The sequence below is a fragment of the Ambystoma mexicanum genome, chromosome 3p (genome assembly GCF_040938575.1).
Source record: "Ambystoma mexicanum isolate Mex_15411 chromosome 3p, UKY_AmexF1_1, whole genome shotgun sequence".
Lineage (NCBI taxonomy): Eukaryota > Metazoa > Chordata > Amphibia > Caudata > Ambystomatidae > Ambystoma > Ambystoma mexicanum.
The window spans coordinates 181812138-181836134 of record NC_090925.1 but is presented as its reverse complement, the minus strand read 5'-3'; positions in this window follow the sequence as shown (position 1 = coordinate 181836134).

Below are 23997 nucleotides of genomic sequence, written 5' to 3'. Positions count from 1 at the left end.
GGGGATCCAGGGATGAACCCATCACCCAGTGAACATTGGGAACAATCCTTCTTTTGTTAAAGGAACTTTATTTTGGAACCGGAGAGGCCCTAGAATGCAAGAAAACATAGCTATCTGGGCTCTTGATATCATTAAAAGACTTTCTAGGGATTAACGTCCAGAAGAGGGGAATCCCGTGGTGTAAGTCGCCACCCAAAGCCTATGCAGAAGAGACTGGGCCTTATTATAAGTGTGCCGTCCAGAAACAACCGGCACCGTTGTTTCCGGACCGGCACACTCCAACTCTGCAGGCGGGAGCCGTCCCGCCCACAGAGTTTTCATGGAAGCACCAGTGCCGTTATTAACGGTGCCGGTGCTTCCGTGGTCCCCACTCCCATAGAGTCCGACAGGACTCTATGGGAATGGGGACTTACAATTTACCGGCACCTGACCTTCCGGTCTGCCAGGGTTGTAATCCCCCAGTGTTACCGGGAAGTCAGGCACTGGTAAATCATTATGGGTCTGGCAGCAACCCGCCGATATCACTGGCACAGTTACTCGTAATGATGCCCACTTTGTATTTGTTTTGTAAGTTGAATATGGTAGGTCCTCGAAGGCAAGAGCCTTTCAAGAAAACGAGACTTAGCCATCGACGTCCTGAGAGCTGCCATTAGAACTGTCATCCCGTGCTGGAAAAGCCTGAGACTGTACTGTGCTCCAAGATCCCATCTTACCCTGTGTACAAAACGTGGGGAAGGGAAGCCCAGGCTACTGCATCCTGACATATTATTTGAAAACACTTCTTTCTTTTCTTTAGAACTATCCCACATCATTTTTTGTATTAGTTGTGAGGTTTGGCAACAGGTTTCTTAGTATAGGCCCTTTCTATTATGACACCACGCTACTAGGACTGCCTTATTTCTTATTTGATGCTCAACGCTTGCTCCAATCTTAGATATAGGTTTAGATTAGGCATTTTTACAACCTTCATACAGCATTCATTGTTCAATAAACACCCTTGAACTGTGATCACTTGTGTCGGTCTTACTGGTTGCCACCATGGTTGGGATATGATTCAACTGATACAAATTGAAACCCATGCTAATAATTCTGGTACCATCGGAAGAGGAAAATAAAATAGTTGATCTCCTAGAGTCAGACCATATATCCCGCTTAAAAGAGGTGTTGTCCTCTCAGTTACATATTCCCTCTGGTCAACATGATCTGTTCTTTAAGACTCAAGTCTTACTAGATACCCTCCCACTCTCTCATTATAATATCCAACCGTTGGACCGAATAATTAAAAAAAATCCACCTGGTCCTTGCTTTCATCAGACCCAGTGCTTTAAATCCATTCAAGCCTTTTTTTCCCATGGTATTCAGTCACAATCAGCAGCGGGACCATCAAGGTTAAAACCTTATACCTCCCAGTCCACTCTTTCCACAGAATTGGAATCAGAGGACTCTGAAGATTTTAAAACTCTATCCGACTGGGTTGAGAGTTGATCTTTTTTCTGATTCAGACAAGACAGAGGGCCCCGTACACCCCCAGAAGAAATGGCCGACCTAGCCAATATTATTGGCCAATTGGCAGCTCATCAGATACATGCCAAAAACAGACTCCAGGAAATTCTAACTAGGCTAACTGAATTGCAAGCAAGGCCATTAATACCTCAAGGCATTCTTCAGCCATATCTGGAAGATGAAGATCTAGGAAATGTTTTCCTAAACTTCGAATGCCTGGCCGAACAACTTGGGTGGGGAGAGAACCTTAAGAAATGCTATTTGGGACCCTTGTTAAAAGGGGAACTCCAAACCTCTTATCAACTACTCAACCTTACAAAGGGAGCCTCCTTCCTATCCATCAAGGAAGGCTTGTTAAAAAGAGTAGGGCAAACCTGGATTTTTTACTGGCAGAAATTACGAGCCATTAGGTTGAACCCAGGAGAAACTCCTTTAGAGATGAGTGAACAGATTAAAAACACAGTGACCCTCTGGACTAATAATAAAACTCTAGGATAACTGATTGAAATTGTTACCCTAGAGCAGTGATCCCCAACGTGTAGCTCGGGAGCAACATGTTGCTCGTGGAGCCCTAAATTGTTGCTCGCCAGTTGCTCTGGGCCATGGTGTTCAGGTGCTTAAGGGATGAGACCTCAGTAGTAGTATAGCCAGGATAGAGTCCTGGACTGTGCGAGAATGTTGGCAAATTAGCCTGCAATGTACATGCAAGATTTGAGTTTGTTGCCACTATGCACATTATTGTTCAGTACATGCCGTTACTTATTATAGTAGTATCATTGTTAAAACCCTGTCATCTTCAGATATTTTGCCAAGCTGCCAAATGTGTTAATGAGCAAAATAATTTAACCATGTTCCCATGTTTGAGTCCTGGAGAAAATTGTCATATTTTGTTCCTTTGTACAGTTAGTAGGAGGATAATCGACACATAATTGGCATGCATGCTCAACGTCCCTTTATTAAATAATTTCTGAAGGCCCTGCTTTTTGTACAAGTGTTTGCGTTTGATTCCACCATGCACTAAAGTTATTTGAAATATTACTTTTAGTGTTACGTCCATTTATTATTAAATAGTTTCTTAGTGGAAAAATGGTCACTGTTTGATACTCTGTCCATCTGGCATGCGGATAATAGGCAGATAAGGTAAATGCACGCCACATTTTTCATAATTAATTTGCCATATATTAAAATCCAATTAAGTTACTGTTAATAAGTTTAAATTAACAAGACAATTCATCCAGAAACCTAGTTAACACCACCACACACCTCTATGAAGTGGTCGTCAAATGCTCAATGTTTTGGCCAATGTTTGCTACCAAGTTTTATGTAAAACTCCTTTTGGACAGAGAAAAGAGGCTCCAAATCCTAAAAAAAATGATGTTTTATTCCTAACCACTTTTTCACCAATGTGATAAGCCCCATGTGCTTTAAAATACACAATTTGCCATTACATGCCAACATAATTCTTAGGAGGTAACCTCCAAAGCCGCAGTGTAGTGATCTGTAAAGCCCATCATGTAATGACCAATTGCTCAATTAATATTTAATCATATTTCTCCATTAAGTTAGCAACATTTAAAAACGTGTACCATATTTTTTATAAACTTCACATCGAACAAGCCCAAAATAAAACAGCAGCTTTAATATATTCAAGCTATATATAAAAACCTGACCCTTACAATTAATTATATAAAACATAGCTTCAATGCATGCCCACGCTTATGCCAAACACTGAAACAATGACAAATTAACAGAAATTGAACCAAATCTCAATTGACCCGCATTTTGCAGGTACACTTTGTGCTTCCTCGTGCACAGCTTCTTCATTTATTGAGGGTTGGTAAATTTAAACGTACCTTTCAGCATCGGCCTCCTGCATTCTGGAATATTATTTCACAGATTTCACCTGGCCGTCTTCTATGAGGGCAGCTTAGGTATATTTTGGACATGTACCTCTCGCCCCATCAGACAAGCTCTTGCTTTAAAAGCTATTTTGAGTTGACTTAATGTGCCAAATGTGGTTATATCCCACCCCCTATACAAATGGACGGTGCGTTAAAATCCTCCATAGTATAAGAATTCTTCTTTATCAGGGTAGGCTGCAATCACACACTGAAATTCACTTTATGATTTGCAGAAGTTCCTGAATGTGCTTTAAAAAAATAAGTTACAAATCTTTAACTTGACCAAAATCTTCAAACTGAATACAAATAATTCAGCTCATAAAGCGCTGCAAGGTGTACCTGGAGGGAGACCTGCTATTTGGCACAGGAATTTATTTTGAAACCCCTCCAGGACATGACCGTTCAAACCACCACAGATTTCACTGCCATAAAAAATCATGGATTATACCTTTGCCTTATAAACCTCCAGGCACTTGTGGATCTGAATGACCCAGGCTTCAAATAACATTTTGAAAAGCCTTTTAAAACCTAATGATGCCCTTTCAGCTGTCTTCTTAAAATGCTTGACCCAAGCACCACTCTTTGAGAAGAGTAGGCTCAAATTAACTTGAGACTATCTCTTCATCTCTGCATAAATAAAAAAAAACAGCTTCAAGGTTTCACCTTTTTCCCGAACAACATAATTTGGTCATATTTCATTTAAAACTATAGTTCCCAAATATTAGTTTATAGCAGGCCCTGTTGCAGACCTGCCGGCGTTGAGCTAAAATGGCTGTGTCAGCAGCATAAAGAAGTGTGCTATAAAATGTATCCTTCAGAGAGGGTAGGTTAACTTTTCTAAGAGAAGTACTAGAGTCAAACAGCCTCATCACGAGTTTGGCGGTAACCCTTAAATGCGGCGGTAACGCTATTACCGCCGCATTTAAGGGTCTGCCAAATCACAGGTTTGGCTGCAAAATGGGCCAGGAAAATTCCCATTTTCGGGACCCAATGGGGAATTACCGTTACCGCCAAACCTGTGATCGGAGGGTTTGGTGGTAACGCTATTAGCCCGGGCAGTATCCCGGCAGTAATACCGCCGAGATACCGCCCAGCTCATGATGAGGCCCAAAGTCTGAAAGGAATACATTGGTGCCAACTAACATCTCTGCTTTTCACCTTTAATTCCCCCATCTTGCACATGGGACAGACGGTGAGATGTTTGCGTGTCACATTCAGTCAGTCAGTCAGTCAGTCAAACACCTTTATTCGGTCAAAAAAAGACCATCAAAGTACATCCTGCTAAAACAATTCTAAAAATAAAGATGCAAATCGGAAACAGAGTTACAGGGAAACAACATTAAGGGAAACAACAGGGCAGTACAAACATGCCACCCCTCCAAAAGAGACCCTAAACAGTTCTTTGAGACAATGGTCCAAACCCACCATCCCCTTACTTCAACCATTTCCCATAGCGCCTCTGGCCCAAGGTGGTCAGATTTGCCCCTGAGAGGGGGCTGTTGTTAGAAAAAACCCCAGTATTTACTCTGGCAGATCTAGGAGGGGCAGCAGAGTTTAGAAAAGGGCGCAAGCTGATTGAAATCCCACTCATAGCTAGTTGGCCTGCCCGCCCCCAACCTTCCAAAACCCGGTTAGCTGTACTATGGTTCCAAAAAGAAAGTTTGATGCTATCCATGGAGTTCTTGCCCATACTTGGAATTCTGCAACAGCCCACCAAAGCTTCTCTGCGTACAAATGGGCAACCTCCAGAAGTGTTCAGCCAAAATAAACATTTGTTAAGTAGGGCGTCCTTTGGTTCAGACTTATTTCCTGCCAGTTTGGGAACCCCCTGTAGGAAGACAATAGGGCGTTTGGGCTTTCCTTGTTCTGAGGTTTTATGCTGACCCCCAGACTTCCCCAAGCCCTGGTCTTTGGACTCAGTACACACAGAGCCCAAGATAGCAGAGGACTGGGCCACCGAAGGCAAAGACGTTAAACTGAAGTTGGAGACCCTGCTGCTCTCCCTGGTAATGGCATGGGGAACACAGGGCCCGTTGTTAGAGAGTGATTCCCCTAATGCCAGGTTAAGGGGGACGGCAGTCCCTTTGGGGGTGGTCAGGACTGGGGGGACCTGAACAAGTAAACTTTCCAAGGGACTTTCCAGGGATAAGGCCTTATGCCCCTCGGCAGCTGAAGCGGTCACCATAGGCTCCTCCTGGACAATTCCACCACCCTTCAATTGGGCCTCTAGTACAGATAGCAAGAGAGCCTTGATGATGGCCAATTCCGCCAGAACTTGATTGCACCCACACCCCCTATGTAACAGAGCCTCCTCTGGGAATCGGTCAATGGACATGTTACACTCATGATTACTGGCGGCAGTTGGTTGGTTGATGAACTCGACCATCCGGGGTAGGGTCAAACGGGGGGAGGGACTAGCCCCAGAGCTCGTAGATGAGAGAACATCACTCCACGAACTGTTATGGGAGCTGGAGGAGGGTTTGCCCCTTAGGACAATTTGTTCCAGTCTGTCCCCTACAGCCAGGAGGGATGACGCAAGTGCTGAGGGGGTTCCATGGGAGAGGGGTTCGATGGTTGTGGCTGTGGTCTGGGCCGAAACCGTGCTTTGAGACAGGGGAAGACTTGGTTCCGGCTAGCCACCAGCATCTCCGCTGGCATCCGGAAACAGCTTGAACAGTCCACCCTGATTACTATACAGGGTGTCTTGGCTCCCCAGGTGCTGCTGGACCATTACTGGAGGTGGATTAAGTGTCACTGCTAGGGTGCCAGACATAAGCAGGGACTGATTTACAATGGGCTTAGTGGCAAACAAGCCGGCACATGTCCCAGTGGCCCCCAAAGTAGTGCCCATGGTAGTTACTGAGGGTACCCCCCCCCTGTGGTCGCTGTCTCCTCAATACCACAGTCTTACGCTGGAATTTCTGCAGGGGGGGGTCATGGTCAGTGAGTTGGGGGCAGAAAAGGAGTGGGGGAAACGGGGATAAGGGGTCAGTAGTCGGCTGCGCCATAGCCGATTCTTGTGAGGTTTCAGTGACCAGATACTTATGGAGGGGCACGCCACACATCTCCATCGTGGTCCGCCTCCCAAGCTCACCTCTGTTTTCAATGTCCAGTCCGGCTGGTCTCCAGCAGCGCCGAACACCAAGCGCCGCCAAACACTGCGCCGTTGCCCCGCCGCGGGCTTCACCGCTGCGGGGCTAGGAAGGCGCAGATAAGCCCAGGGGGGCGGGGCCAAAGAACCAGGAAGTCCCGGAGTCCTCCAAGCGGCGCCAAACACCGCGCCCTTGCCCCGCCGCGGGCTTCACCGCTGCGGGGCTAGGAAGGCGCAGATAAGCCCAGGGGGGCGGGGCCAAAGAACCAGGAAGTCCCGGAGTCCTCCAAGCGGCGCCAAACACCGCGCCCTTGCCCCACCGCGGGCTTCACCGCTGCGGGGCTAGGAAGGCGCAGATAAGCCCAGGGGGGCGGGGCCAAAGAACCAGGAAGTCCCGGAGTCCTCCAAGCGGCGCCAAACACCGCGCCCTTGCCCCGCCGCGGGCTTCACCGCTGCGGGGCTAGGAAGGCGCAGATAAGCCCAGGGGGGCGGGGCCAAAGAACCAGGAAGTCCCGGAGTCCTCCAAGCGGCGCCAAACACCGCGCCCTTGCCCCGCCGCGAGCATTCAGATAATATTTAATAAACAACTAGGGACCCAATAAAATGCAAATTTTGCCACAAGATATGTCTATCAATCAAATCAGATGGTCTCTCCAAATCTGAAAAAAGCCACAAATAATCTCCCTCCCTTAACCTTACCGTATTTCTCCACGAAGGTTCTCAGAAGGAAGCAGTGGTCCACTCTACTAAGCCCTTCCCTGAAACCTGTTTCTGGCCAGCCGTGTACACATCACTCATTAAATCATTAATCCATTTTCTATTTGAGATTATTCTACATCGAACTTTTATATAACCTGGAACTCCTGAACTGGGGGACACCATTTGCCAAAAGCACTGTGCTGGATAGTTTCAACCAAAAAACAAACTAGCACTTTCCTTTGTGGCCTCTGTACTGTTTAACAGTTTTAGGAGAATATCTTAATTTCTTGTGAATTGGTAAGTCTTTCCAAAGCCGCCTTGTCAAGCTTAAGCACAGCCAACCAGCCCCTTTGCCTGTCAGACATCTTCTTGGTGCCTACCCAATGCCATTGGAAAATTACCTCTGGTGGATAGTGATCACTCTCTGTTCAATCAGAAATGGAAAACTGCAGAACATTCCTGAATAAAAACAGTCCACAATACAGTAATCAATGACTGAGAAACAGTATTACTGGTCTTGTATGCTTAGGAATGCACCATTTGCCACGAAAGACACTGGAAAATCCCTGGGCAGAATCCTAAAGTACACCTGAAAATCATTCTTCCATTTGTGACCAATTTTACTGTCCAAACATTGGCACTACATATCTTAAAAATATTTAGCTCGAGAATCTGGAGTCACTGGTAATGTTTATTTAGTCCTACAATATTTTTGAACAACTTGATTGGTCCCATCTGTCTAAAACAGTCCTACTGAGCACTCAAGCTCCTTAACATTTCCTGTAAACAACCACTTATTGTCAAATGAAGTTAAAGCAGCAAAATGGTTTAAATCATTTCTGGGACCCAGAATGGTGGCAGTGGTAAAAGGGAATTTTATTTCACTTAAAGGCTTGCTGACGTATGGTGTCCCCCAGGGGTCTTGTCTGTCCCCTTTGCTCTTTAATATTTTCTTTAAATTCTTGTGCAACATGTTGTAAGCATCGGGTGTCCGCTTTACCAACTACGCTGACGACACCCAATTGATCTTTGAGCTGTCTGGAATTTACAAAAAGGACGCTCAAAGAGTCAAGGAGTTGTTCTGCGCTTTCCAAAAAATAGATGGCGACAAACTCATTAGCACTTAACGAAGAAATAAATTAACTTTTAATAGTCGGTACCTCCTAAAAGCTAAAAGAATTGGATGACCTATGCAGAAATTTTAGAATGAATAACAATATTATGGTATCAGATCACGTAAAAACGTTAGGCATCTACATGGATTCAGATCTCTCATTTAATAGGCAGACGACTTATTTAAAATCCACCTGTGCCTTTAACTCCAACTTACTTTGGCAAATGTGCCCATATCAGACTCAACAAAATCTTGCTGTGATCGCTGGTGCCATTATTAATTTGAAATTAGACTATTGTAATAGTCTATTGATGGGCAATTCCAAGACTAATATCACAAAAATACAAACTATACAGAATGGAGCAGTCAGGGCTGTCTTTGGATTGAGTCAACGCTCTAAGATCTCATTAGCTAGGAGGAAGCTACATTGGTTCCCGGTGGAACAGAGGACCACATTTAAAGGCACAGTTACAGTCTATAAATGCCTAGGTGGCACTGCACCGAATTATCTTGCCAGTAAGATAGAGAAAACACCCATTAGAAGAGACCTCAGTTCTAATAATAATCATGATTTGTATCAACCACGTCAAACCCTTAAAAGAGTAGGTGGCACTAACTTTACTTTCTGGGCACCAATGGTCTGGAATTCCTTCCTGCTTGCGCTCAAGAACAGTGGGTCTCTCACTGTGTTTAAGAAACAACTTAAGACCCGATTGTTCAATGAAGGAGCAGCTTAGAGAACTAACAGTTTACTCTGTCTCTTGCCTAGGATATTAGATCCGAGTTGTAGCTTTTCTGTGTACTATGTGGTCTGCCTTTGTGAGCGCTCTGAGCCCGGCGGGCGATATAGCACCATATAAAAACAGATAGATAGATAGATAGATAGATGGATAGATAGATAGATAGATAGATAGATAGATAGATAGATAGATAGATAGGCCTTGCAGATTTACTTCACTAGAATGGCAAGTGTTCTACATAACTGTTAAGTAGTACAAATTAAAATGTTCTATTGGCAGTCTTACATTTTATTACATTTCTAATTTGTGTTGCAATCACTTATACACCAAGTGAGTGGCGATATGCTCTGTCGAAGAATGGATGTTGCTCACCATTCCATTTGATATCCAAATTTTGCTCATTGTGTACAAAAAGTTGGGGACATCTGCCCTAGAGCAATTTACAAATTCCTTAACCCCTTTCTTTCAAAAACCCATCCTTCAATTAAATCGACCTACCCTAACCATGGCCATTGAGACTGTGCAGAACTACTCAGATTCAGCTAAGTACTTCCACCCAGCCCATCGATTGAAAGATCAAAGGGATCATAAACCCATTCATCGCCCTCCACCCCAGGGAATAGATAAGCAAGGGGCGTCATATCGAGCTAAGAAAAGGATGCATCGAGAAAGACTAGAGATTAAGAAGCCTGAGTCAACTCCTAAAGATGAGAGCAGAAGGGAGGACGTTAAGGGGAGCAAACCACCTCCTCTGGTCTGTTTTTCCTGTAGAGAAATAGGTCATCTAGCTAGACATTGTCCAAAGAACATCAAAGATGAACCTATGGAAATAGGTTGTATGAAGGGTGAAAAGTGGGAGGAAGCCGACGAAGAGTTAGAAAGCGTTAGCATCTGTTTATGTCAAACCTCTACCGAAATTCATATAAAGGCTTTGGTAAATGGGATAACAGATAAGGGCTCTAATCAACTCGGGTAGTAAGCAAACCGCTATACGGGCTGATTTAGTTACAACAAAAGATCTAGACCATGCAGCCCTGGCCCGAGTACTTGTGTACATGAAGACAACGAAATATACCCAAAAATTCCAGTGCACATTGAAATCTGGTGAATCCTGTAAAGTACAATTAGCCATCATTCCAGTACTCCCGGAAGAAGTTATTCTGGGACGGGACTTCCCCATCTTCTCTTCTCTCTTACAGAAGACTCCATCTCCCTTTGGAGATTTTTCACCCCAGAGATCCTGGCAAGAGACATACGACTCCCAAAACCCACCCCCAAATGGAACTAGGAAAGCCCAGAACCAACCAAACCTAAAACAACCCTGGAAACCCAGTTCATGGGTAAGAGAGTGATGAAACCACTCTACCTCTAACTGTTAAAACCATTCAGCGGAATATGCAAGAGTTCATAGACGTCTCTCATCCCTGTCCTCTGCTCGGTCTTGAACACAAAAGATCTGACCAAAGAACAGGCACATCCAGCTCGCATAGAGAAGGACATGTGAGAAACCTGAAGGTGTCTCCCTAGCTAGTCCCCGGGGATCTGTCATCCAGGTGGCCAGGACACGGCCATCACTATTGGATCCAGTTCCTGGGGGTGGACCAGTGATGGAGGATCACCTGGGTGGGGGGGGTGTCCTCGGGGAGTGGGACACTGATGGGTGACACACGGTATTCCCCTTTCTTTAATACCTTTTCCCCATCCTCTCATGTAGGACATTACAATCCACTCCTCCCCCCTTTCCAACATAAACACTTTCACACAACATAAAGGACAACAGACTAACACCAGATCTGTTTACCTGACATGTCCCAATACAAGGGTCAGGCAGAGTTAGGCAATTGATCAGAATCACATACACCTGACGCCCTTTCCCTTCCCCACAGGGATAAAAAGGTGGACACAGAGAGCACAGTATGAGCAAAGAGAGCACGGCACACAGCACAGCGAGACGGCTAGCCAGGATTGGCGGTTCAAGTGAAGGAGAAAGGTGGCAGGAATCGAGAGGGTGGCGAGGAGAGAAGTAACGTGCCCTTTTCATCCCAGGTCCCCGGAACCTTCGAGGAAGAAAGCCTAAGACCGCGAACGATAGCATGAGTGTCTTGTGGCAGATGTCAACGGTACATGGGGCAAACCTATGTCGATAAGCAGGAGCAAAGGAAGCTCCCTCACCTGTGGTACCGGCCTTGACCCCAGAAAAGCCAAAAGCCAAGCGGTTCATCACAGCCAACAAGTCAAGGGGAGAATCAATAAGAACTGGGCTGTGTTAAATAAGAAGCGCAAAGTGGCAAGTTTGAACCAAATTTAATGAATTGTGTAAAGAACTGTAAAAGGTTCAGGGGAGACCAGCTGCAGAGGTAAAACCGGCCCCACTTGGGTGCTAATTCAAGAGACCTTGGTCGATCCCCATCTGAGCAAAATTACGGGTACCAGAAGGCCATGGGAGAGTCGCCGAAAGAGGTCTAAGTGGTCATACAGGAGGTCTAGTAAAATCCCTGGGCAATCGAAAGACTTTGATCTACATTAGTGTGAAAGCAAGGGAAGTGAATCCCGAAATTGCAAGCGAATGTGAAGTTGATAAGAGTGAACCCGCCGGAGGGATGCTGATAATAAGGGAGCAAGTCTAAAGTCCCAAGAAACAGTGTGTTCACAAGAGTGAACCAGGCAGAGGGATGTCCATTGGAACTGAATAGAAAGACATTAAAATTTGTGAAAGAGGGATCAATGCCCGGAAGAGGGGGATCCAGGGGTGCAACAATCACCCAAGTACTGACAGTCAAGCGGGTTCCAAGCCCGACCGAGGGAGATCCAGGGGTGAAGCTATCACCCAAATGTTCATTGAGAAAAGAATTGTCATATCATTTGGGAACTGAGATACGTAAGAAGGGTCAGCGCCCAGAAGAGAGGGGCCCAAGGGTAAAGCCATCAACCTACGTGACACTATATTAAGCAATTGAGAAGGGTCAGTGCCCAGAAGCAGGGGAACCAGAGGTGAACCCATCACCCACTGAACATTGGAAACAAACTTTCATTTGTTAAAGGAACTTTTTTTTGGAACTGGAGAGGCCCTCAAAAGCGAGAAAACATAGCTATCCGGGTGTTAGGGAAAATTCTCATTTCTGTGCTAATACCCGTCTACCTTAGAGACCCTTAGCTCTTTTGCTGGACTTTAGGACTTTTTAACTTTTATCCTGGAGTGAATGGGACCTTTTTCTCACTCTCTAGTATTTTTCTCTGATTTGGACTCTGTGTTTCTTTTGGTTTTGGAGTCTCCATATGCATAATCTTTTGTATTGTGACACACAGCACCCTCAGTGCAGTACCACAGAGACATTCTTTGGATTTCTTTTAAGGTTTAAATACCTTCTCTTGGATAAACTACTGTTTCCAAGAGCAGTAAAGTGACATTGACTTTACTTACCTTTTTCTCTTTGTAGACCCAGCACACACCATCTTATGTGAAGTGCTGGGGGGTTACTTAGTATCTCTTTTATCTACCTTCTCATGTATCATGTTTTATGTTACCCTTACTACAACTAATGGCTGGTGGCAGTAGTTTAATTTTCCTACCATTGTGAGTTTTTACCGCAGGCTGAATCCTCAGCTGCAGTATTGCACCCGCGGGTGCCCATTTTGTCAAAATGGCCAGTCTTCTTGTTTCACCATTTCTTGTTTGTAAGGTCCTTCTTGAGATTTACTCTGCGCGCCAAACTAGGTTTGGTCCCTTTGTTTGTTCTGTCTTTGGTGGGATTCGCAAGTGAAGCCTGCCTCTGGCTCCAGCGTGTCTGGCAGGGCAGGAAGCAATTGAAGTTCCCGAAACTCCTTGTGCTTAGTCTCCTTGGTTACAGGAATGCACCCAAAGGCGATTGGCTGACTGGCTGTCCTTGGAGCACAGCCCCCCTGCTGTGTGTGTGACAGCTAGTCTGTGAATGAATGGGAGAAACTTGCATAAAAGGCAAGGTCTTTTCCAAGGAAGGCAGAGTCGACCACTGGCTGAAGGAACCAAAGAAGAAACTGGAAGAGAATCTTGCTGCACCCTCCTGGACTGTTGGTTTGCCCAGTGAAACCCTGCTGCAGTGCTGAAGCTCCAATTTTTGAATCGACTAGAGAAGCCCGGAATGGACGACTTCTTCCCTTGGATTGGTGGGACCAACTGACCCCAAGACGAACTCGACTGGAACACCTCTCCCTGCTGGCTGTACTTCTTTGCTGCTGCTGGAACCGAGTGCCAGGGGACAGGAACACCATAAACGAGTGCATCATCTTTAAGCCGGATCCGAGCGCCAGGAAGATCCTAAGGACTCCCTTGAAGCAGGATGACCCAAGCCTGAGCCACCTCAACAGAGTGCTGGACCCAGAAGCAAGGTGAGTCCACAAGGGATCCAAGAACCACAGTGGTGCTATTTGCCAGTATCTGAAACCGCAAAGTGCTGCTGACCTGGAGTAAGTCCATTGCTGCGGTTGACCTTCAAACCACAGTGCAGGAATCCCCAGATGTCCTCCCTCTTGTCCCCATGACTGAGGCCCAGGAACAACAGGATCTGCAGGACTACAACAGGAACAGAAGACACCTGGATCCCTTTCTTCATACTCAAGGTACTGTGTAACTAGGGGTACTTACCTCTGGTGGAGTGTAGCTTGTTTGCTTTCACTGGAGACTTGCATTTGATACCCTCTACAGAGTTCCTTGCATCTTTGCTTTTCACAAGCCTCCCAGCTTGTGGCCCAACAGTGATTCTTTTTACCACAAAACTCTCTTTAACATTGTACAAGACTGTTGTGCTATCTTTAAGAAGTGCCTCAGCTCCCCTAGACTTTGTTCAATTGACATTGGCTGTCCTGGCTCCCTGCAGACTCTTCTTACCCTTTGACTTTGTGTTTATTTGTTCCTCAAAAGGTCATACATAAGTTACTTGTATAGCTGGGAAAGGGATAACCTATATTTCACTGGGAGATTGTAAAGTGCTTACCTGTTTGGAGAAACTTGTTAACCTTTCTTTCCTTCCCTAACCTTTCCATTTTTCCACAACCTCAGTATTGCATATAAGTGTAAAATTATATAGCGATGTCCACAGTGTCCTAGCAATTGAAGTCACCTCAGGGTGTAGGAAGTGTGTGTGTGTGTGACATCTCAAAAGGGTCTCTACTTACTTAACTCAAACTGAAGGAGTGTAATTCTTAAGTGTATTTTTTTCAATTCTTTCTATTACGTTTTCTCACAGATACAGGTATTCGCATATATTTCACGCATACACAGTCTGCGGTCACATTGTATGAGTAAAAGAAGTGTAATACAGCTTCTCAACAAATCAGCAATTATTGTGACATCCCCTTTTCCCACCTTACCAGATCCCATCCTTCAGACATGCTCTTGTCCTGGTCATATCTGGCGGGTGCGGTCCACGGTGTTGTGTTAATCCTTGTGTCTTGTCGTAGCGTTAGGTGTGTCGGGTTCCATGGGTAGGCCCTTATTGCTCAAATGTATGGGTCCACTAGTTCCCAGAATCTGTCCCGTTAGTGGGTTGAGTCTTGTCTGGCTCTTATAGGTCGCCCTCGAGTCTGCAGGTCTCGGACAGTGCGGTGAACCATTCTCTATGAGGCAGTGGTGTTGCCGATTTCCAATGTTATATCAGGAGTTTACATGCCGTGAATAGGATCAGGTTCATAAGCTTGCGTGTTAGCGCATCAGCGTGCCACTCTGTTCCATCGGTGCCCAGGAGCATGGTGGTGGGGGTAAATGTGATGCCATCCCCTTCAATGTCCATGAGCTGTTGGTGTATTTTGCGCCAGTACGAGCCTAACTTGGGGTATGACCAGAGCAAGTAACCCATTGTTCCTATGCCCGAGCATCCCCTGCAGCACAAATTTGTTGGTCGGAGCCCCATTTTGTGTAGCTTAATTGGGGTGTAATATACTCTGTGTAGGGTTTTATATTGTATTTCTCTGTTTCTGAGGAAGCGGGAGACTTCCTGGATAGCTGTATGTCTGGGCCGCTGATGGGTGTCTCTAGGTCCTCTGACCATTGTGTTGCTAGGGCATGTGTCCGGGTTTTATTGTCTGGTATTGACATGGTGTAGTATATGCGGATTCATGGTAAAGCTAAATTCCGTTCCATTTCTTTCTCGCATGGCGCCGGGGGCCATAGGCGCGACTCTGCCGTTGTGTGTTTTAGGATTGTTGCCTGTATGGTGCCTGGGTGGTGTGGTAGCATAGCCAGCCCCCCTCCCCGAGCCCCAGACTGGTGTGTGCTTCACGGAAACCTATCATTGCGTTATCTTCCATGACATCCATGATCCGAATGTTTGCCCACTTGGTTCCTTGTTTCGGGTGGACGATTTGTGGTGACCCGTATGTTACTAATGACCGTAGACTAGCCCACATTGGTGCTACTTTGGTGAGAACCCCCTGCTTTGCCCTGAGTCTGTGCCATTGTTGGATCGTCGGTCCCATGGTGGGATGCGCTATGAGTGTCAGTGGGAGTTTGTGTGGTGGCGTGGCCATTATTTCTATGGGTGTGAGTGGGGCCATTGCATCTAACTCCATGGCCTGCCAGCTGGTCTCATCCCCTTGGTTTAACCAGCATTTCATCCAAGTGATTTGAGCCGCTTGGTAGTAGGCCATTAGTGAGAGGGCTTCTAGACCCCCGTTGGCGTTGCTCGCTTGTAAGATCGGGAGACGGAGTCAAGCTTTCTTCCCCCGCCATATGAAATTCTTGACTGCTGCGTCTAGTTCTTTAAGCATGCTGGGGGTTGGGCGGTTTGGGAGTATCATGGTTATATAGGTTAGTTTGGGGTACTCTAGGGCATGTATTCTCCCGGTTAGGGTTAGCGCCAGGGTGTTCCACCTCTCTAGGTCCAACTTTATGTTGCAAAGGACCAGTGGATAATTAAGGTCACTGAGGTCAGCGATCGAGATGCTGATCCGTAATCCTAGGTATTTGATGGATTGAATTTGGAGGGCCAATGGAGCCACGCTGCCTGGATCCCACGTTACATCCACCCTCAGCGGCATCACCTCCGATTTGCCCCAGTTTACATTGTATCCCACCATCAGGCCCACGTCTTGTAGCAGTGATTCTGTGTGTGGTAGGGTAGACACGGTCTTGCTGATGTACAGTAGGAGGTTATCTGCGTAGAGCGATACCCTCTGTTCCTCTGATGCTTGGGTAATTCCCTCCAACTTTGGGTCTGTACGCAGTCTTATGGCAAGGGGCTCGATGAATAGTCTGTATAGTAGGGGCGAGAGGGGGCAACCATGTCTGGTGCCTGATTGCAGGATGAATTCAGCGTAAGCCAATCCATTGGTGACTACCGAGGCTATTGGACCGGTGTATAGGAGCTTGATTAGTTGAACTAAGCGTGGAGCGAAGCTGTATCTGGGCAGGACTCGGAACATAAACTCCAATTGGACTTCATCGAACGATTCAGCATCGACAGCCAGCACGGTGTCCTGATGATCCCTGTTGCTCGCCATGACATTCAGTAGCCTGCGAATATTATCACTGGCGTGTCTGCCCTTCATAAATCCTGTTTGGTCTTTGTGGATTATTTGTGGTAGGGTGCTGTCGATTCTTTGGGCTATGCATTTCGCCAGGATTTTAGTGTCAGAGTTTATTAGGGATATCGGTCTGTACGATCCACAAAGCTCAGGGTCTCTCCTGCTTTTATGAAAAACTATAATGCTGGCCACTAGCATGAATTCCGGGAGTCGGTGTTGGACAAGCGCTTCTTGAAACACGGCTTTCAATTTCGGGGCAATTTAGTCCACCACCTTTTCGTATAGATCGATCGGTATCCTGTCGGGGCCAGCGGCCTTGCCGTGGGATAGGGATAATATTGCTTGTGTTATTTCTGCGGTTGTGATGTGGGTGCCGAGTGCATCCCCTTTTGTCTTCAGATATTTTAAGGATGGGCACTGAGTCGAGAAAGGTGTCAATGCTCTGGGGGGGAGTATGTGTTGGGTGGCGTTTAAAGTTCACGCTAAACCTCTGTGAACTTAGCGTTGATCAATTCATCTCCTATTACAAGCTTGCTTGAATTATCCCTGATAGCAGTGATCATTTGAGCGGCTTGGCACTGTTTGAGTTCTAGGGCCATGATGTAGAGGGGTCTATCGCTCTCATAGTAGTATTGCTGTGACCAGCTAGTGTAGGATTTTTGAGCTCTGGTCATGGAGAGTTGTTTGATCTCATTCCTGAGTTTCTGGACCTGGGGTAGGAGCTGTCTGTCTCGGGGCTTTTTATGTCGAGTCTCCAATCGTTTGAGTTTGGTTGTTAGTCGAGCCGCCTACTCCCCCCACTCTTTTTGTTTGTATGCCCACCATGAAATGCATTGTCCCCTTAAGTAGGCCTTGAAGGTATCCCAGCACCTATGCGTGGTGAATCCCTGAGTCTCGTTGTTTTTGCAGAATTCCTCTATATCGTCATGGAGTTTCTATACAGTTTTGCAGTGTTGCAGTGTACGTAGATTTAAGTGCCATGCTGGGGGTTTGCGGGGCGTGTCGGGGATTGATATGTGCAGCGTCACCGGAGCGTCGTCTGAAATGGTGATCGGTAGGATGTTAAATCCTGATACCATGTGTACGATGTTGGCTGGCATCAGCCAGTAGTCTAGCCTTGAGTAGCTATTGTGTCGATGGGAGAAATATGTGTAGTCAGATCGGTTTATGTGTGTTTTTGGCCATACATCCACCAGTTGCAAGTCTGTCAGTAGTGTGCGGAGAGCCGATCTCTTTCTCAGATTGGGTGTGTTGTCGAGCACTTTGCCTTGACAGTCGAGGTCCGGGTCAAGATTTACGTTCATGTCCCCCCCCCCCGATTAATGTGATGTTCCTCATGTATTGGGCGCATTTAGCAAACATGCGTGAGAAGAAAGCTGGTGTGTCCGCAGTAGGGGCATAAATGCTTAGTAGATTGATCTGTTGTTGTTGGATCTGGCCTTGTATAAGTACGAATCGGCCCTTGCTTTTGTGGCAGGTATGTTGGACTTGGAATGGTACCCGTTTGTGTACTACTATTGAAACCCCATGCTTCCCGAGGCTTGGTGAGTGTGCAGCGGTGCCCACCCATCCCTGCGCCAGTTTTATGGATTCTGTTCTATTGAGGTGGGTCTCTTGTAGGTAGACAATGTAATCCTGTAAATCCCTTAGGTAGTTGAGCATACACCTGCGCATAATGGGGTGACCCAGCCCTTGTATATTCAGGGTTATACAAGTGAGTTTTGTCATTTTGTGGTTACGTAAGTAGCTCTATAGTCTGACCCCGGTGGAACCGCATTGTCTGGGTGGTCGGAGCTTGTCCCTGTTTTGAGCACGTCCAATTCCCTTTTTCATAAACATATAACTCATGGGGTAACGTCCCCACAACTCTTAAACATAGGCCAAAACATGGGCGCTTGCAGAACCAAAAAATGTAATATTGCGTGAGCCTGTCATTCGGCTCGTGCCCAATACCAGGCTTATGAGCTGATATATGGGGTTGGTGGGAGCAAACCAGGGACCTGCTGCCTCTTCCCATATATTCTCCTCGGATCTTGTGGTGAGGAGAATGGCAGCTGTGGCTGAGGTCACCTCTATCTGCGTTTGTTCCTTGTGTTCTTTTGGAGACACAATTGGAGTTTGTTTATTCCATGTTCATAGTACTATTTTGCCCCTAACGGAGTGTTGGTTTTCCTCTGTTGAGCCTTGGATAGGCGTGAGAGGGTCCGCTGTCTGCATTTCTCTAGGTAGGACTATAGCTGGGTATTGCTGGTGTGTTTCTTTTGTTCCCCGTCCAGCCCCATGGTCCTCTGTCCGCTCTGTGCCATTTCGCCCTGTTCAATGTGCGCTCTTGTCGGAGTTGGCGAGGGTATTCCGGTCTTACTTTTTCTGACGATGCGCTCTCAAAATCCACCGACACAAGATTTTTTTGTTGTAGGAAACGCTATGCGGATTCTGGCTCATCAAATGATTTTCACTCCTTGTCATACTGTATATACCAGATTGCTGGAAATTTAAGATAGTGCCTGTGGTCAGTGTTCTTGAGTGCCTCGAATATGGGGCTGAAGCCTCTCTGGCTCCTCGAGACCTCCATAGAATAGTCTTTAAAAATTCTAATGTCTGTTCCATTCAGGCGTGTCGGAGATGTTGTTCTATAGGCTTTCAGGATGGCCACCTTGTGCTCAAAATTTAACAGCCGCATCGTGATGACTCTTGGACGTTCGGTAGATGGTGGTTTGGGAATAGGGGCACGGTGCGCCCGTTCTATAATGAGGTCCCTGGCATTGGGCATGTGAAGCGAGTTCTGTAGGAGGTCATAGATGAATGATCCATGTCTGTCCCTTCCGAATTTTCCGGGACGCTGACCAACCTCAGGTAGTTCCTCTGGGATCCATTTTCTTGATCCTCCATCTTCTCGCTCAACCTTTGGACCTCTCGTATTACTCCATCCACTCTGGTTCCATGGTGGCTTGATTGTCCTCCAGGGCACTCATTCGTTGTTAATTTTCTGTGGTTCTCTCAGCTTGTGTGGTTAGCTGGTTTTGTACTTCCTGGAGGTCCCGCTTGATCTCGAGCACTGCCCTATTTGTTTCCTGCGTGCGTTGGCCTATTAACTTCATCTCGGCCAGGATGGCCTGTAGTTGGGTTTAGATTCCCATATCGGGCTTGTTTCTCGCTGATCTCCTTGGAAGCCCCCCTGGTTGGATGGTGTCTGGGGTGTCCGTGGTTTCTGGGATGTGTATTTCTTGTTGCATGCCCCCTTCTCACGCCCTCGTGTTGTGGGGTGGTCCGCGGGTAGTTTTGGGATGCGCTGTCTTGGCGGGTTCACCACACAGCGTTTGGAGCGCTTGGGTTCTGTGGGATGCTGCTGGGGTTGGCTTCTGTGTTTGTGGGGCCTTATGGGCCCACCGCATTTGGGGCACCTTGAAGTGGTGCTTGCCATCGCCTTTCACTGCAGCCGAGCCGAGACTGGGTGGGGGTGTTTAATCCAGGTGGATCTATGGGACGCTGCTGTTTGGGCGATGTGTTCTCTGCTGAAGTGTTCCCCCGTCAGGGTCTCGGTTGTTTCTCCACGTAAGCTGTCCTTAATCCATCTCCCCCCCCCTGTGGCCTTGATGCCCGCGCTTTTGCAGGTGAAATAGCGCTTCTATCAGCTTCCTCACTTCCTACGTGTAGGCTTCGGGTTGATGTCTCATGTGCTTACTTCTTCACCTGCTGAGTGGTGGTTCTGAGCTGCTGTTGCTGTGTGTACCCTTCCGCGGGGCTTGCTGGTCAAGGGGGATGTGTGCTGGCCTTTTTTCCTTTGCTCTGGTGAGCATCCCGCCGTTTAGCTGGGGTGAGGGACCCTTCAGATGACCTCCTTGCACACGGACCGTTCTTTGCCCAGCGGGGCCTCCCCCCGTTCACTTGGTACCCCGAGGAGGGCGTTTGTGGCCGCCTGTGAGGTGCCGCATCGGCTGAATGTGCACTGTGTTGGATGTACGGACCTCCCCCGGGGGGGGTTCTCTGCTGGTGGTTCTAATGCCTGCGCTGTAGCGGGATGGGTTCACTTCTACGAGCCATTGGTTGACTGTGACGGTTGGGTGTTCTCAGTGGGGCTAAATGGTTGCGTGGCCGCAGCGCCGGTAGCGTTTAGTGCTGACCCTGTGTGCCCCGATCCTCGGCATATATTATGTGTTATAGCGGCTGCCTGCACCCATTGTCACTGCCCTTGCCATGAGCTTCCTAGCTTCTCCTCTGGGTGTCTTATGGACGGCTGCCTCCGGGGCGTCTTGCGGCACCTTCCTCCCGGCAGTGCTTACTCAGCTGGATTGCATTGTGTGGGCGCTTTCTGTTATGATCCGTGGCATTCATCCGTCCCCGGGTTTGTCGTTTCTGCAATGGCTCAGGGCTGGAAGCTCATAGCTAGCGAGCTTGGTTTTGCGCCTTTTAGTATACCGCCTTGATCAGTGTGTGGTCCGCCAGCTGGCATCCGCAAATTGTATCTCCAGTTAGGTCAGATGATTTTCATCTGGCTTTCGCTTGTATATGCTGTATCATCTCCGATTCATTGTGCCTTCGTCATATTTCATTTCTATGCTGTTTAATGAGGTATTTTCCATCTCAACATGCCGTCAGGCGTCGGAGCTCCTTCAGCCAATTGCCATCTTGCTCAGGCTGTCTAGCGGCCTCCTGCCCGCCCTTTTGAAGTGCATTTTATTGTTGCAAATTGCCCTTTCTAAAGGAAGCTTATTTTATAACAGACAGTTAAATTAATAACTAATTATTTTAATAAGAAACATTGAGTATAAGTGTTATTTGAATACCTGTCACTGTGAATCTTTATGTTACACCTCTACAGCTCACATTTGCCTTTCTTGAGATAAGCCTGGCTGCTCCGTCACTCTACCAACGTGTGTAGTACTGCCTGTACCAAAGGTTAGCTATTACCAAGAGGACAAGGCTGATGTAGTCTCCCAAAGGGTTACTACATACAATGTTGCCTAACACCGGGTCTAGACATCATTAAAGAACTTTCTAGGGATTTGCGAATCCTGGGATGAAAGTCGTCACCCAAAGCCCATGGAGAAGAGACTGTGTATTTGTTTTTTAGTTGAATACGTCAGGTCCTCGAAGGCAAGAGACTTTCAAGACAATGGGCCTCATTACGACCCTGGCGGTAATCGCCCGTCATTACCGCCATGGCGTAATGAGCGTTTACGCCGTGGGACGATGGCGTAAAGAGCGCCACATTACGACCCATCGCGCACGAGCATTACGCCATGGCGGTAATGCAATTAACGCCATTGCGGAAAAGGCCCCTACCGGCATCGTTAAGCGAGCAAGGTGCACTTCCGCCACCGTAAGTAGCGGCCACCGTAAGTAGCGGCCACCGTAAGTAGCAGCGGCCGTAATTAGCGGCGGCCGTAAAAAGTCGAACCGGAAATAGCGTCATCGCGGCGGAACGGGAAACAGCCCGTCGGCCATCTTGAAAAACACAATCCATCGCCATCCTACCAAACAACACCAGACCCAACCCTGACACCTGTCCCAACCAACCACCCACCCATCCAAGTACCCGAAAATGCCTAAATCTGTGAAAAAGGCATGTGACCGCCAGCGCCAGGAGAGATTCAGCCGGGAGGAACTCTGCATGCTGGCGGAGACCCTGCAAGACAACGCAGGTGTCGTTTTCTCCCCGGACATGACCAGGACAGCGATCGGGAAAAAGAAGGCCATCTGGGCCCTGGTGGCTGAGCGCGTCAGCGCGGTGGGGAACGTACCCCGCACACCACAGCAGTGCAGGAAGCGCTGGGATGACCTACGCATACGGGTCAGAGCCGTCATCTCAGCAAACCGCAACCTTGCCCTGGGTACCGGTGGAGGGTCGGAATCCCCCCTGAAACTCCAACCGTGGGAGGAGATCTGTGCAACCACGATTGGCATGGAATCCATTGAAGGCGTCGGAGGGATGGAAAGGGGAGCTCCGACATCAGGCGATGAAGGTAGGTGCCTCAAACAAGACATGCCATAGTCACAGCAGTCCAATCATGTGTAGCACAAGGTTGCCCTGGAGTGTAAATGCAACACATATCAACACTGCCCATAGCCACATGCGAGCACCACCCTGCATACACTGCTGGCACCCGCATACCTGCATCCACATTCCACACCAAAAGGAGACAACCTGCATGGCACTGCCTGAAATCTTCCTCATCCACTGACCACAATAATGTCAAACATTTCATTCCAAAGTACGCAGACCCATCAATAACGCCCTCCCTCCTTTGCTCCACCACAGGCACAGATTCACACCCAGAGGACCAGGACACCCCTGCGCCAAAGAGAGCCAAGAAGGCCATCAACAACGGCCCTGCACCCTCAACCTCAGCTGCAGTGAGGCAGACCCCACAACAAGCAGGTCCCACTGCAGGCATACCGGAGGTCCCACCGGCAAGCACCCCTGTTGGCAGCAGGCCAGCAGCAGCTGCTCCACCTCCACCGACATTGCCTGCCACAGGAGGCAGGGGGTCAGCGGCCAGCAGCAACATCGGGGAGACAGCTGCAACAGCTGCATGTTCAGACTCGGACATGGAGCACGAGGTCAGAAGCCCCACTGACCTACTACATTCCCCCTGTTTCTCAGACGCCAGCCCCATGAGGGTCACACACAGGGGCACACAGAGGTAGAGGAGTGGCCATCCACCCCATGCCCTGTCCACACTCCACAGGAGGGGAGCAGCCCCTCCATCACTCCACCAGCACTGGCCATGGGCCAGCACGGCCAGCAGTCCCTCCAGGACATCACTCAACGGCAGCATCAACTGTCCGCAATGCTGGATGAGCATGCCGCGGAATGTGTGGGGGCTAGGTCTAGCATTGAACAGGCCACGGAGACCCTAAGGGCCGAAGTGGCCCAGAGCACTGCCACCCTGAGGGATGCCATGCAGGCCATGTCCAGGGACATCTGTGCAGAACTTGCGGCCTTGCGTCGTGCGGTCACTGGCCTCACCCACACACGACAGGACGTGCATGCACAGGGGCAGCCAGGGACATCCTCCACTGCCAGTTCTGCGCAGAGCAGCCCCGTGCGACGTTCCGGTCGTAACCTGCGCTCCACAGCCAGGGGTGCCCCGGGGGCCGGGAGAGGGGGCTTGTAACAGCCTGTGGCCACTGTCACAGGCATCTGTTGACACCTAGAGGGTGTGTGTTGGGGTGTGCAGGGGGGAGGTGGGAGGGTGTGTGTTGGGGTGTGCAGGGGGAGGTGGGAGGGGGTGTGTTGGGGTGTGCAGGGGGGAGGTGGGAGGGGGTGTGTTGGGGTGTGCAGGGGGGAGGTGGGAGGGGGTGTGTTGGGGTGTGCAGGGGGGAGGTGGGAGGGTGTGTGTTGGGGTGTGCAGGGGGAGGTGGGAGGGGGTGTGTTGGGGTGTGCAGGGGGGAGGTGGGAGGGTGTGTGTTGGGGTGTGCAGGGGGAGGTGGGAGGGGGTGTGTTGGGGT